General features: G+C 44.0%; 1 protein-coding gene across 5 annotated transcripts in view; it reads left to right on the top strand.

Annotated features, from left to right (window-relative positions):
• The window catches only part of LOC112251945 (Nance-Horan syndrome protein-like), a 64127-nt gene that overhangs the window by 5346 nt on the left and 42220 nt on the right, over window positions 1-16561 (top strand). The gene's annotated exons all lie outside the window — the stretch shown is intronic.

Genomic DNA, 16561 nt, shown 5'->3' with positions numbered 1-16561 from the left:
TAATGATCAATTAGCCTTTCAAAATGATAAACTTGGATTAGCTAACACAACGTGCCATTGGAACACAGGAGTGATGGTTGCTGATAATGGGCCTCTGTACTCCTATGTAGATATTCAATTTTTTAAAAATCAGCTGTTTCCAGCAACAATGGTCATTTACAACATTAACAATGTCTACACTGTATTTCTGATCAATTTGATATTTTAATGGACAAAAGCTCATTTTTTATTTCAAAAACACTGACATTTTTAAGTGACCCTAAACTTTTGTGTGTGGAAAAAATATATTTTTACACACACACACCACTACATTGACACTCTCACACACATTGACATACAACACATTTTTTGTTTCACTTTTATTTAACCAGGTAGGCCAGTTGAACAAGTTCTCATTTACAACTGCGACCTGGCCAAGAATGGAAAGCACTGCGACAAAAACAAGAGTTACACTTGGGATAAACAAAAGTATAGTCAATAACACGATAGAAAAGGTCTAAATACAGTGTGTGCAAATGTAGTAAGATTAGGGAGGTAAGGCAATATATAGGCCATAGAGGCGAAATAATTACAATTTAGCATTAACACTGGAGTGATAGATGTGCACATGATGTGCAAGTAGAGATTCTGGGGAGCAAAAAATAAATAACAATATGGGGCTGAGGTAGTTGGGTGTGCTATTTACAGATGGGCTGTGTACAGGTACAGTGATCAATGAGCTACTCTGACAGCTGATGCTTAAAGTTAGAGGGAGATTCAAGACTCCAGCTCCAGTGATGTACATATAAAAAAATGTATTTTGCAATTCGTTCCAGTCATTGGCAGCAGAGAACTGGAAGGAAAGGTGGCCAAAGGAGGTGTTGGCTTTGGGGATGACCAGTGAAATATACCTGCTGATGCGTGGGCTACGGGTGGGTGTTGCTGTGGTGACCAGTGATCTAAGGCGGGGCTTTACCTAGCATAGCCTTATCGATGACCTAGAGTCAGTCCGGGCCATCCAACGAGAGCATACAGGTCGCAGTGGTGGATAGTATGCAGAGCTTTAGTGACAAAACGGATGGCACTGCGATAGACTACATCCAGTTTGTGGAGTAGAGTGTTGGGGGCTATTTTGTAAACTACATCGCCGAAGTCAAGGATCGGTAGGATGGTCAGTTTTACGAAGGTATGTTTGGCAGCATGAGTGAAGGAGGCTTTGTTGTGAAATAGGAAGCCGATTCTAGATTTAATTTTGGATTGGGGATGCTTGATGTGAGTCTAAGGAGAGTTTACAGTCTAACCAGACACCTAGGTATTTGTAGTTGTCCACATATTTTACGTCAACCGTCCAGAGTAGTGATGCTAGTCGGGCGGGTGGGTGCGGGCAGCGATCAGTTGAAGAGCATGCATTTGGCTGTACTAGCATTTTTAAGAGCAGTTGGAGGCCACGAAAGGAGAGTTGTATGGCATTGAAGCTCGTTTGGAGGTTAGTTAACACCGTGTTCAAAGAAGGGCCAGAAGTATACAGAATGGTGGCGTCTGCGTAGAGGTGGATCAGAGAATCAGCAGCAGCAAGAGCGACATCATTGATATATTTACATAGAAGAGAGTTGGCCCGAGAATTGAACCCTGTGGCACCCCCATAGAGACTGCCAGAGGTCCGGAAAGCATGCCCTCCGATTTGACACACTGAACTCTATCTGAGAAATAGTTAGTGAACCAGGCGAGGCAGTCATTTGATAAACCAATGCTAGAGTCTGCCAATAAGAATGCGGTGATGGACAGTCAAATGCCTCGGCCAGGTCGATGAAAATGGCTGCACAGTACTGTCGTTTATCGATGGCGGTTATGATATCGTTTAGGTACGGTGGGATTTGAAATGGTCAGTGATCTGTTTGTTAACTTGGCTTTCGAAGATTTTAGGCAGGGCAGGATGGATATACAGTTGAAGTCGGAAGTTTACATACACCTTAGCCAAATACATTTAAACTCAGTTTTTCACAATTCATGACATTTAATCCTAGTAAAATTTCTGTCTTAGGTCAGTTAGGATCACCACTTCATTTTAAGAATGTGAAATGTCAGAATAATATTAAAATGATTTATTTCAGCTTTTATTTCTTTCAACACATTCCCAGTGGATCAGAAGTTTACATACACTCAATTAGTATTTGGTAGCATTGCCTTTAAACTGTTTAACTTGGGTCAAACATTTCAGGTAGCCTTCTACAAGCTTCCCACAATAAGTTGGGTGAATTTTGGCCCATTCCTCCTGACTAAGCTGGTGTAACTGAGTCAGGTTTGTAGGCCTCCTTGCTCGCACACGCTTTTTCAGTTTTGCCCACAAATTTTCTATAGGATTGAGTTTAAGGCTTTGTGATGGCCACTCCAATACCTTGACTTTGTTGTCCTTAAGCCATTTTGCCACAATTTTGGAAGTGTGCTTTGGGTTATTGTCCATTTGGAAGAACCATTTGCGACCAAGCTTTAACTTCCTGACTGATGTCTTCAGTTGTTGCTTCAATATATCCACATAATTTCCCCTTCCTCATGCCATCTATTTTTGTGAATTGCACCAGTCCCTCCTGCCGCAAAGCACCCCCACAACATGATGCTGCCACCCCCGTGCTTCATGGTTTGGATGGTGTTATTCGGCTAGCAAGCCTCTGGGAAATTGCTGGAAAATGACTTGTCATGCACAAAGTAGATGTCCTAACTGACTTGCCAAAACTATATTTTGTTAACAATAAATTTGTGGAGTGGTTGATAAACAAGTTTTAATAACGCCAACCGAAGTGTATGTAAACTTCCGACTTCAACTGTAGGTCTGTAACAGTTTGGGTCTAATGTGTCTACCCCTTTGAAGAGGGGGATGACCGCGGCAGCTTTCCAATCTTTGGGGATCTCAGATAATACAAAAGAGGTTGAACAGGCTATTAATAGGGGTTGCAACAATTTCGGCTGATAATTTTAGAAAGAGAGGGTCCAGATTGTCGAGCCCAGCTGATTTGTAGGGATCCAGATTTTGCATCTCTTTTAGAACATCAGCTGTCTGGATTTGGGTGGTTGCTGGGGGGGGCTTGGGCCAGTTGCTTGGGGGGGCTTGGGCCAGTTGCTTGGGGGGCTTGGGCCAGTTGCTGGGGGGGTAGCCAGGTGGAAAGCATGGCCAGCCGTAGAGAAATGCTTATTGAAATGCTTGATTATCGTAGATTTATCTGTGGTGACAGTGTTTCCTAGCCTCAGTGCAGTGGGCAGCTGAGAGGAGGTGCTCTTATTCTCCATGGACTTTAGTGTCCTAAAACTTTGTGGAATTAGTGCTACAGGAGGCAAATTTCTGTTTGAAAAAGCTTGCCTTTCCTAACTAACTGTGTATATTGGTTCCTGCCTTCCCCGAAAAGTTGCATGTCGCGAGGGCTATTCGATGCTAATGCAGAACGCCACAGGATATTTTTGTGCTGGTCAAGGGCAGTCAAGCCTGGGGTGAACCAAGGGCTATATCTGTTCTTAGTTCTACATTTTTTGAACGGGGCATGCATATTTAAGATGGCGAGGAAAGCACTTTTGAAGAGCAACCAGGCATCCTCTACTTACGGGAAGAGGTCAATATCCTTCCAGAATATCCGGGCCAGGTCGATTAGAAAGGCCTGCTCGCTGAAGTGTTTTAGGGAGCGTTTGACAGTGATGAGGGGTGGTCGTTTGATCACGGACGCAGGCAATGAGGCAGTGATCATGAGATCCTGGTTGAAGACAGCAGAGGTGTATTTAGAAGGCAAGTTGTTCAGGAGGATATCTGAGGGTGCCCATGGTTATGGATTTGGGTTGATGTTGTGCTGTGCAGACTGGCAGGTATTGACCGAGCTGAGGCTGGCTGGTGTCAGAGTTAACGGTGAAGACCGCAAGCAGTGGCTTACTGACTTGTAGCTAGTTAGCTGGCTAGGTTCTGATGGGGGTTCCGGTTCTAAAGTATAAAAATAGCAGATCCGTACCACATTGGGTGAGGCGGGTTGCAGGAGAGTAGATGGAAAGTGAGTTTACAATGTATTTGAAAAAAAAAGAGAAATTATTATTTACCAATTTCACGGGACAAGAGAACGCACGTCCGACTGCTACAGAATCTTGTCCCAGCGCTATGCCCCCTGTCCCAGCTCTATGGGAAGAGGGCACGACAAAGCCTATTCCCCCTCAGGAAACTAAAGTTTTGGCAAGGGTCCTCAGATGTTCTACAGCTGCAACACAGAGAGCATCCTGACTTGTTTTTACCCCCAAGCCATAAGACTCCTGAACAGGTAATCAGATGGCATACTACCCTAATCAGCCTGAATAACTGGTGCCGGTACTTTATGTAGCCTCACTACTGTTATTTTTCAGTCTTTTTACTGTTGTTTTTTATTTCTTTACCTACCTACCTACTGTTCACCTAATACCTTTTTTGCACTGTTGGTTAGAGCCTGTAAGGAAGCATTTCACTGTAAGGTCTACACCTGTTGTATTCGGCGCACATGACAAATAAACATTGATTTGATGTCCCAGCACTATACACCAGTGCCAGTCCCAACGCTGTGCCCTAGCCCCCCAGTCCCAACGCTGTGCCCTAGCCCCCCCGTTCCAACGCTGTACCCTAGACTGTTAGGCCTGGGGCCATGAGCCCAGACTATAGGTTGTCCAGCCAACCTGACATCTTAGAGAGAAAGACCATTTTTAAAGTACATGCTAAGTTTTCAGTCATTAATATCACATTAGTACAACTTTTTTTTGTTTTCTCCAATGAGCAAATAACTTAAGAGCCAAAACAGTATTGCCTAAGACAGTGGTTGAGTTTACATCACTTAACATTATGTTGCCAGTACTGTTTAGTAGAGAAACAGTGGGACTAAGAAAAGTGGGACAATAAATGTTTGACTACAGGATATTCTACCTGAGTGAACAGTACCTCAGTGATTCCTCTGTTGGAGGGACTGTTTCAAGATGGAGTGGTGATAGTCTGAGAACTTAGCGCTTGAAATTATGCCAGTATCGTACAGCTTATTCTCCAGAGTTATTTTGGCAAACAGTCAGACTTTGTGCACCAGTGAGTATCAGGGAAGAATGGTTAAATAACCCCGCTACTCAGCCTGGAGCTAAGAGAACAGAGAAGAACAGAGGTGGGTTTTAATAGCCTGTGATGGCTCTGTCCTCAGTGGAGAACATAGCTGTATTGTTAAGATGAGCTGGACCTAAGACGGACCTTGAGATTGTTTTTATATACTTCGGGAAAAAATGATATGAACCAATGAGTGACTAGTTTTATAACAACTGATTTCCTGAATGTGTTGCTATATAATTTCTAACAGCAGTTCATATTGAGTTAGTGTGTTTTAGGTTTATTGCACATCAGAGAAGCATGAAATATAAAACTGAATGGAGACTGTATTTGCCTTTTAACCAGGACCATCTGTGAGGTGTAAGAGTTAAAGAACAGCCCTGATATTAGTCTTTTTGAACCAGTCTTCTCTCAGTGCTTTTATAGAAAGCTTTCTACTATTCAATTCATGTTGTGAGATTTAGTGTTCTCTGGAGCTTTATTGGGGTTTCAGAGTCACCCAGGAGAATATGTTATTGGAAACGTTTGTTTCCTGATGTTGACTCATTTCTGGGAACTGTGGTACTGTTGACCTGTTGCGTCACAGGGCTGACAGAGGGGCCGGGCCAGGTCGGCTTTACTCTTATTCCAGAGAGAACTCCTGCAGTCAACCTCTGAAAAAGATGATAGTTGGACACAGGCTGCCTTGGAAAGTACCTGGGGGGTGTGGTGTTGTGTAGTTAGAGCAACATGTTAGTTCCCCACGTGGGCCTCTGTGGAGAAACAGATAAACCTGGCAGATTTCCCAATATGGTGCTGTGTTCCACCAAAACAGAGCACTGAAATGCTAAAATACTGGGACGGGTTCTTTCGTTATTAGCAGGACTTTCATTTTGTTCCAGCCCTCCTTATTATCTCCACAATACCACTGAAGAAGAACAAGACCAGCCCTGTGTCTTGGTCCTTATCCTCTGGCTACTGCTTGGCCAGACATCTTTATGATTTCATACTGGGTAAAAGGCCTGGATGTTTCAGCTATAGAGGTTGTGTCATGAAGATGACAATGGTTCCAAAATCTGCTCACTGACTCAGACGTTTTTCATCTTTCTCCATACATACTGTAGCAAACACGTGTTAAATAGACTGAACAAAAATAGAAACACAACATGCAAACATTTCTAAGATTTACAGTTCATACAAGGACATCAGTCAATTGAAAGAAAATCATTAGGTCCTAATCTATGGATTCTCACGACTGGGAAAACATATCTATTTATTCACCAGCCTCAACCCATTTACTCAAAAGCATCCTCAACCTATTTAGTCACCAGCCTCAACCCATTTACTCAAAAGCATCCTCAACCCATTTAGCTTCACCAGGGAAAGATGGAGCCGACAGATGGGGCAGCTCTGCTTCTAGCTCTTACCTGTTAAGCCTACCCCCTACTTTTTCGAACATTCTGTTAAAAATCGCGCAACATTTCAGCGTCCTGCTACTCATGCCAGGAATATAGTATATGCATATGATTAGTATGTGTGGATAGGAAACACTCTCACGTTTCTAAAACTGGTTAAATCACGGCTGTGACTATTAACAGAGCGTGTGTTTCATCGAAAAACGCAAGAAAAACTGATCACTGAAAACTGGAAAAAATATCAATGCGCCACTTGCATGTATTGTCTATTGGACACCAAATTAAATGGGGCTGAGATTGCAAGTCCTACAGCTTCCACACGATGTCGCCAGTCTTGTCAATTGCCTGGACGTTGTTTCTTGGTCAAATGAGTTAGAGAGCCCATTCCTTCCGGTCTCCGACAGGAAGTTTTGGAAGAGAGATTTCCGACCATGATTTGAAGACGTGGAGCTATTGAATACACATCGCCCCGTGATCAATTTGATAGATTATTAACGTTTACTAATACTAAAAGTTGGATTACAAAAGTATTTCGAAGTGTTTTGTGAAAGTTTATTGTCGACTTTTTTAATTTTAAAAAATGACGTTGCGTTTTGAAACAGTTTTTTTTTCTGAATCACAGTTTCCATAGATGGATATTTTGGGTATATATCAAATCAAATCAAATTTTATTTGTCACATACACATGGTTAGCAGATGTTAATGCGAGTGTAGCGAAATGCTTGTGCTTCTAGTTCCGACAATGCAGTAATAACGAACAAGTAATCTAACTAACAATTCCAAAAAAACTACTGTCTCTTATACACAGTGTAAGGGGATAAAGAATATGTACATAAGGATATATGAATGAGTGATGGTACAGTGCAGCATAGGCAAGATACAGTAGATGATATCGAGTACAGTATATACATATGAGATGAGTATGTAAACCAAGTGGCATAGTTAAAGTGGCTAGTGATACATGTATTACATAAGGATGCAGTTGATGATATAGAGTACAGTATCTACGTATGCATATGAGATGAATAATGTAGGGTAAGTAACATTATATAAGGTAGCATTGTTTAAAGTGGCTAGTGATATATTTACATCATTTCCCATCAATTCCCATTATTAAAGTGGCTGGAGTAGAGTCCGTGTCATTGACAGTGTGTTGGCAGTAGCCACTCAATGTTAGTGGTGGCTGTTTAACAGTCTGATGGCCTTGAGATAGAAGCTGTTTTTCAGTCTCTCGGTCCCAGCTTTGATGCACCTATACTGACCTCGCCTTCTGGATGACAGCGGGGTGAACAGGCAGTGGCTCGGGTGGTTGATGTCCTTGATGATCTTTATGGCCTTCCTGTAGCATCGGGTGGTGTAGGTGTCCTGGAGGGCAGGTAGTTTGCCCCCGGTGATGCGTTGTGCAGACCTCACTACCCTCTGGAGGGCCTTACGGTTGAGGGCGGTGCAGTTGCCATACCAGGCGGTGATACAGCCCGCCAGGATGCTCTCGATTGTGCATCTGTAGAAGTTTGTGAGTGCTTTTGGTGACAAGTCGAATTTCTTCAGCCTCCTGAGGTTGAAGAGGCGCTGCTGTGCCTTCCTCACGATGCTGTCTGTGTGAGTGGACCAATTCAGTTTGTCTGTGATGTGTATGCCGAGGAACTTAAAACTTGCTACCCTCTCCACTACTGTTCCATCGATGTGGATGGGGGGGTGTTCCCTCTGCTGTTTCCTGAAGTCCACAATCATCTCCTTAGTTTTGTTGACGTTGAGTGTGAGGTTATTTTCCTGACACCACACTCCGAGGGCCCTCACCTCCTCCCTGTAGGCCGTCTCGTCGTTGTTGGTAATCAAGCCTACCACTGTTGTGTCGTCCGCAAACTTGATGATTGAGTTGGAGGCGTGCGTGGCCATGCAGTCGTGGGTGAACAGGGAGTACAGGAGAGGGCTCAGAACGCACCCTTGTGGGGCCCCAGTGTTGAGGATCAGCGGGGAGGAGATGTTGTTGCCTACCCTCACCACCTGGGGGCGGCCCGTCAGGAAGTCCAGAACCCAGTTGCACAGGGCGGGGTCGAGACCCAGGGTCTCGAGCTTGATGACGAGCTTGGAGGGTACTATGGTGTTGAATGCCGAGCTGTAGTCGATGAACAGCATTCTCACATAGGTATTCCTCTTGTCCAGATGGGTTAGGGCAGTGTGCAGTGTGGTTGAGATTGCATCGTCTGTGGACCTATTTGGGCGGTAAGCAAATTGGAGTGGGTCAAGGGTGTCAGGTAGGGTGGAGGTGATATGGTCCTTGACTAGTCTCTCAAAGCACTTCATGATGACGGATGTGAGTGCTACGGGGCGGTAGTCGTTTAGCTCAGTTACCTTAGCTTTCTTGGGAACAGGAACAATGGTGGCCCTCTTGAAGCATGTGGGAACAGCAGACTGGTATAGGGATTGATTGAATATGTCCGTAAACACACCGGCCAGCTGGTCTGCGCATGCTCTGAGGGCGCGGCTGGGGATGCCGTCTGGGCCTGCAGCCTTGCGAGGGTTAACACGTTTAAATGTCTTACTCACTTTGGCTGCAGTGAAGGAGAGACCGCATGTTTTCGTTGCAGGCCGTGTCAGTGGCACTGTATTGTCCTCAAAGCGGGCAAAAAGTTATTTAGTCTGCCTGGGAGCAAGACATCCTGGTCCGTGACTGGGCTGGGTTTCTTCCTGTAGTCCGTGATTGACTGTAGACCCTGCCACATGCCTCTTGTGTCTGAGCCGTTGAATTGAGATTCTACTTTGTCTCTGTACTGGCGCTTAGCTTGTTTGATAGCCTTGCGGAGGGAATAGCTGCAGTGTTTGTATTCAGTCATGTTACCAGACACCTTGCCCTGATTAAAAGCAGTGGTTCGTGCCTTCAGTTTCACACGAATGCTGCCATCAATCCAAGGTTTCTGGTTAGGGAATGTTTTAATCGTTGCTATGGGAATGACATCTTCAACGCACGTTCTAATGAACTCGCACACCGAATCAGCGTATTCGTCAATGTTGTTGTCTGACGCAATACGAAACATCTCCCAGTCCACGTGATGGAAGCAGTCTTGGAGTGTGGAGTCAGCTTGGTCGGACCAGCGTTGGACAGACCTCAGCGTGGGAGCCTCTTGTTTTAGTTTCTGTCTGTAGGCAGGGATCAACAAAATGGAGTCGTGGTCAGCTTTTCCGAAAGGGGGGCGGGGCAGTGCCTTATATGCGTCGCGGAAGTTAGAGTAACAATGATCCAGGGTCTTTCCACCCCTGGTTGCGCAATCGATATGCTGATAAAATTTAGGGAGTCTTGTTTTCAGATTAGCCTTGTTAAAATCCCCAGCTACAATGAATGCAGCCTCCGGATAAATCGTTTCCAGTTTGCAGAGAGTTAAATAAAGTTCGTTCAGAGCCATCGATGTGTCTGCTTGGGGGTATATACGGCTGTGATTATAATCGAAGAGAATTCTCTTGGTAGATAATGCGGTCTACATTTGATTGTGAGGAATTCTAAATCAGGTGAACAGAAGGATTTGAGTTCCTGTATGTTTCTGTTATCACACCATGTCACGTTAGTCATAAGGCATACGCCCCCGCCCCTCTTCTTACCAGAAAGATGTTCGTTTCTGTCGGCGCGATGCGTGGAGAAACCCGCTGGCTGCACCGTTTCGGATAGCGTCTCTCCGGTTAGCCATGTTTCCGTGAAGCAGAGAACGTTGCAGTCTCTGATGTCTCTCTGGAATGCTACCCTTGCTCGGATTTCATCAACCTTGTTGTCAAGTGACTGGACATTGGCGAGAAGAATGCTAGGGAGTGGTGCACGATGTGCCCGTCTCCGGAGTCTGACCAGAAGACCGCTTCGTTTCCCTCTTTTTCTGAGTCGTTCTTTTGGGTCGCTGCATGTAATCCACTCCGTTACACAGGTTGTAAGGCAGAACACAGGATCCGCATCGCGAAAAACATATTCTTGGTCGTACTGATGGTGAGTTGACGCTGATCTTATATTCAGTAGTTCTTCTCGGCTGTATGTAATGAAACCTAAGATGACCTGGGGTACTAGTGTAAGAAATAACACGTAAAAAAACAAAAAACTGCATAGTTTCCTAGGAACGCGAAGCGAGGCGGCCATCTCTGTTGGCGCCGGAAGTTACTGACCGATATATGGACCGATTTAATCGAAAAAAAGACCCAATAGTGATGTTTATGGGACATATATGGGACATATAGGAGTGCCAACAAAGAAGCTTGTCAAATGTAATGAATGTTTTATATTTTATTTCTGCTATTTGTGTAGCGCCGGCTACGCTAATTATTTTGTTTACGTCGCCTTCAGGTATTTCGGGGTGTTGCATGCTATCAGATAATAGCTTCTCATGCTTTCGCCGAAAAGCATTTTAATATTCTGACTTGTTGGCTAGATTCACAACGAGTGTAGCTTTAATTCAGTACCCTGTATGTGTGTTTTAATGAACGTTTGAGTTTTAACGAGTGCTATTAGCATTTGGCGTAGCGCATTTGCATTTGCTGATGGCTAGATGAGACGTCTGCGTGTCGGGTGGGCTTAAGAGGTTTCTTAAGCAACTTTGCAGTGTTTTTTTATTTTTATTTCTTACATCATTAGCCTAGAAATGAGTTGTGTTATTTAATACAACTGGAAATAACTTTTGGATATCAGAGCAGCAGTAACTCACCAGGAATATGACTTTCCCGAATTGGATCCTTTGTTTGTACCCTCCAGGGCATTTGAACTGATGCCAGAGGCTGATCCAAAACACTGCTGGAGGAGAAGAGGTATTCAGAGTGGACTCCTATTCCGACTCATGAGGCGCTCACTTCACCCACCGCTTCAGAGTATATTACTCGCTAATGTTCAGTCTATGGATAATGAAGTTGATGAACTCAGGGCGAGGATCTCCTTCCAGAGAGACATCAGGGATTATAACATGCTCTGTTTCACGGAAACATGGCTCTCTTGGGATATACTGTCCGTACAGCCAGTTGGGTTCTCAGTTCATCGCGCAGACAGGAATAAAGATCTCTCTGGGAAGAAGGGCCGGGGTGTATGTTTCATGATTTAACTACTCATGGTGTAACATACAGGAACTTAAGTCCTTTTGTTCACCCGACCTAGAATACCTCTCAATCAAATGCTGACCGTATTACCTCCCAAGAGAATTATCTTCGGTTATAGTCACAGCCGTGTATATTCCCCCCTCAAGCCGATAGCATGACAACCCTCAAGGAATTACACTTGACTATGCAAACCACACATCCTGAGGCAGCATTTATTGTAGCTGGGGATTTTAACAAAGCTAATCTGAGCAAAACGCTACTGAAGTTCTACAAACACATTGACTTTAGCACTCGCTCTGAGAGCATGGGACCACTGCTACTCATCTTATTGAAATGCCTACAAGGCTCTCCCCTGCCCTCCCTTCAGAGAATCTGATTGACTCCATTTTGCTCCTCCCTTCCTATAGGCAGAAATTCAAACCGGAAGTACCCGAGCTATGGACTATTCGAAGCTGGTCTGACCAATCAGAATCAATGCTTCAAGATTGTTTTGATTCCGCAGACGGGGATATGTTCTGAGTAGCCTCTGGGAATAATATTGACGAATACGGTGACTGAGTTTATCAGGAAATGTATAGGAGATTTTGTGCCCACCGACTATTAAACCTACCCAAACCAGAAACCATAGATCGATGGCAGCATTCACAAAACTGAAAGCACGAACCACTGCATTTAACCATGGCTAAGGTGACTGGGAATATGGCCGAATACAAACGGTATAGTTATTCCCTCTGTACACCACAGGCAAAACGTCAGGACAAGGTGGAGTCGCAATTCAACAGCTCCAACACGAGACGTATGTGCCAGGGACTTCAGATAATCACAACTACAAAGGGAAAACCAGCCACGTTGCGGACAGTCTTGCTTCCGGATAAGCTAAACCACTTTTTGCCTGCTTTGAGGATAACACAATACCACCAACACGGCCAACTACAAAGGACTGTGGGCTCTCCTTATCTGTGGCTGACGTGAGTAAGACTATTTTAAATGTGTTAACCCTCGCAAGGCTGCCCACCCAGACAGAATCCCTAGCCACATCCTCAGAGCATGAACAGACCACCTGGCTGGAGTGTGTACGGATATATTCAATCTCTCCCTGTCCCAGTCTGCTGTCCCCACTTGTTTCAAGATGTCTACCATTGTTCCAGTACCCAAGAAAGCAAAGGTAACTGAACTAAATGACTATCCCCGTAGCACTCACTTCTGTCATAAAGTGCTTTGAGAGACTAGTCAACAATCATATAACCTACACCCTACCTGTCACCCTAGACCCACTTCAATTTGCTTACCATTCCAATAGATCCACAGACTGTGCCATCGCACTGCACACTACCCTATCACATCTGAACAAGAGGAATACATATGTTAGAATGCTGTTCATTGACTACAGCTCAGCATTCAACACCATAGTACCCTCCAAGCTCATCAAGCTGGAGGCCCTGGGTGTGAACCCCGCTCTGTGCAACTGGGTCCTGGACTTCTTGACGGGCCGCCCCCGGTGGTGAAGGTAGGAAACAACACCTTTTAGTGATCCTCAACACAAGGGCCCCACAAGGGTGTGTTCTGAGCCCTCTCCTGTCCTCCCTGTTAACCAATTACTGAGTGGCCATGCACGCCTCCAACTCAATCACCAAGTTTGCTGACTACACAATAGTAGTAGGCCTAATTACCAACAATGATGAGACAGCCTACAGGGAGGAGGTGAGGCCTCGGAGTGTGGTGCCAGGAAAATAATCTCTCAATCAATGTCAACAAAACAAAGGAGCTGATCATGGACTTCAGGAAACAGCAGAGGGAGCACCCCCCCTATCCACAGACGGGACCCCAGTGGAGAAGGTTGAAAGTTGAAGTTCCTCAGCGTACACATCACTGACGAACACAAATAGTCCACCCACACAGACGGTTTGGTGAAGAAGGCGCAACAGCCCCTCTTCAACCTCAGGAGGCTGAAGAAATTTGGCTTGGCACCTAAAACTTTTACAGCTGCACAATGGTGAGCATCCTGTCGGGCTGTATCACCGCCTGGTACTGCACCGTCCGCAAATGCGGGGCTCTCCAGAGGGTGGTGGGGTCTGCTAAACGCTTCAACTACCTGCCCTCGAGGACACCTACAGCACCCGATGTCACAGGAAGGCCAAAAAGATCAAGGACAACAACCACCCGAATCATTGCCTGTTAACCCCGCTATCATCCATTAGGTGAGGTCAGTACAGGTGAATCAAAGCTGGGACCGAGAGACCGAAAAACAGCTTCTATCTCAAGGCCATCAGACTGTTAAATAGCCGTCGCTAGCACCTTAGAGGCTTCTGCCCTATATACTTAGACTTGAAATCACTGGCCACTTTAATAATATTTACATATGTTGCATTACTCAACTCTCAACTGTATTTTGTATTCTGTTCTACTGTATTTTAATCTATGCCGCTCCAACATTTCTCGTCCAAATATTTGTTCTTAATTAATTAAGAATTGGTTCTTAACTGTCTTGTCTAGTTAAATGTAACATGTATTCCCTTACTTTGTATTTGTGTGTATTGTTAGATATTACTACACTGTTGGAGCCAGAAACAAGCATTTCGCTACACCACCCGCAACAACGTCTGCTTAACACGTGAACAATAACAATTTGATTTGACTAATCTCAATCTCAAGCCCTTTAGTTACAGACTCATTTAGTCAGCAGCCTCAACCTCCTCAACCCATTTAGCATGTTTAGTTGAGGTCGGAAGTTTTACATACACCTTAGCCAAATACTTTTAAACTCAGTTTTTCACAATTCCTGACATTTTAATCCTAGTAAGAATTCCCTGTTTTAGGTTAGTTAGGATCAACACTTTATTTTAAGGATGTGAAATGTCAGAATAATATTAGAGAATTATTTCTTTCATTTCTTTCATCACATTCCCAGTGGGTCAAAAGTTTACATACACTTAATTAGTATTTGGTTGCATTGCCTTTAAATTGTTTAACTTGGGTCAAACATTTCAGGTAGCCTTCCACAAGCTTCCCACCATAAATTGGGTGAATTTTGGCCCATTCCTCCTGACTAAACTGGTGTAACTGAGACAGGTTTATAGGCCTCTTTGCTCGCACATGCTTTTACAGTTCTGCCCACAAATATTCTATAGGACTGAGGTCAGAGCTTTGTGATGGCCACTCCAATATCTTGACTTTGTTGTCCTTAACGTCTTAGTGACGGGGCAGTATTTTCACGTCCGGATGAAATGCATGCCCAAATTCAACTGCCTGCTACTCATCCCCAGAAGATAAGATATGCATATTATTAGTATATTTGTATAGAAAACACTCTGCAGTTTCTAAAACTGTTTGAATTATGCCTGTGAGTATAACAGAACTTATTTAGCAGGCGAAACCCCAAGGACAAACCATTGAGATTGACCTCAACAACAAAAACACTCTTCAATGTGTTTTCAGTGGGAATCCAGATTTCTAAGGGACCTTCTTGCAGTTCCTATCGCTTCCACTGGATGTCAACAGTCTTTAGAAATTGGTTGTTTTTTCCTTTGTGTGTATGGCCATCTTGAACGAGGGTCACTTGAAGTGTACTGTTAGATAGCGGCGCGTGACCAGAAAGCTAGCTACAGTTTTGTTTTCCGCCTGTATTGAACACAGATCATCCCGTCTTCAATTTATTGATTATTTACATAAAGAAATACCTACAGTTGTATTACAAAAGTAGTTTGAAATGTTTTGGCAAAGTTTACAGGTAACTTTTGCGATATTTTGTCGTGCAAGTTGGAACCAGTGTTTTTCTGGATCAAACGCGCCAAATAAATGGAGATTTATATATCGACGGAATTAATCAAACAAAAGGACCATTTGTGACATTTATGGGACATATCGGAGTGCCAACAAAAGAAGCTCGTCAAAGGTAAGGCATGAATTGTATTTTTATTTCTGTGTTTTGTGTCGCTCCTGCAGGGTTGAACTATGCTTCTCTCTCTTGATTTACTATGGTGCTATCCTCAGATAATAGCATTGTTTGTTTTGTCAAAAAGCCTTTTTGGAATCTGACATGTTGACTGGATTCACAACAAGTGTAGCTTTAATTTGCATGTGTGATTTAATGAAAGTTTGATTTTTATAGGAATTTATTTTCATTTTCTCTGGCTTTTGGCCAGGTGGGATGCTACCGTCCCACATATCCCAGAGGTTTAGCCATTTTGCCACAGCTTTGGAAGTATGCTTGGGCTCATTGTCCATTTGGAAGAGACACAATTTTCCTCCCTCATGATGCCATCTATTTTCTGACTTGCACCAGTCCCTCCTGCAGCAAAGCACCCCACAACATGATGCTGCCACCCCCGTGCTTCACGGTTGGGATGGTGTTCTTCGGCTTGCAAGCCTCCCCTTTGTCCTCCAAACATAACGATGGCCAAAAGGTTCAATTTTTGTTTCATCAGACCAGAGGACATTTCTCCACAAAAGTATGATCTTTGTCCCCATATGCAGTTCCAAACTGTAATCTGACTTTTTTTTAATGGCGGTTTTGGAGCAGTGGCTTCTTCTTTGCTGAGTGGCCTTTTCAGGTTCTGTCGCTATAGGACTTGTTTTACTGTGGATATAGATACTTTTGTACCTGTTTCCTCCAGCATCTTCACAAGGTCCTTTGCTGTTCTGGGATTGATTTGCACTTTTCGCACAAATACGTTCATCTCTAGGAGACAATGTGTCTCCTTCCTGAGCGGTATCATGGCTGCGTGGTACCTTCAGGCATTTGGAAATTGCTTCCAAGGATGAACCAGACTTGTGGAGGTCAACAATTTTTTTTCCTGAGGTCTTTGCTGATTTTCTTTTGATTTTCCCATGATGCCAAGCAAAGAAGCATGGTGTTTGAAGGTAGGCCTTGAAATACATCCACAGGTACACCTCCAATTGACTCTAAACAGAACTTATGTAGCAGGCAAAACCCCGAGGACTAACTGTATAGAATCTTTTTTTTCTCCACTCTCTGTTCCCTGAACAGTTAGTCCTCGGGGTTTTGCCTGCTACATAAGTTCTGTTATACTCAGATGTGATTCAAACAGTT

Source organism: Oncorhynchus tshawytscha, linkage group LG06 (assembly GCF_018296145.1).
Source record: "Oncorhynchus tshawytscha isolate Ot180627B linkage group LG06, Otsh_v2.0, whole genome shotgun sequence".
Taxonomy (NCBI): Eukaryota; Metazoa; Chordata; class Actinopteri; order Salmoniformes; family Salmonidae; genus Oncorhynchus; species Oncorhynchus tshawytscha.
The sequence above is the reverse complement of the archived record's forward strand: the minus strand, read 5'-3'. Positions and strand labels throughout refer to the sequence as shown.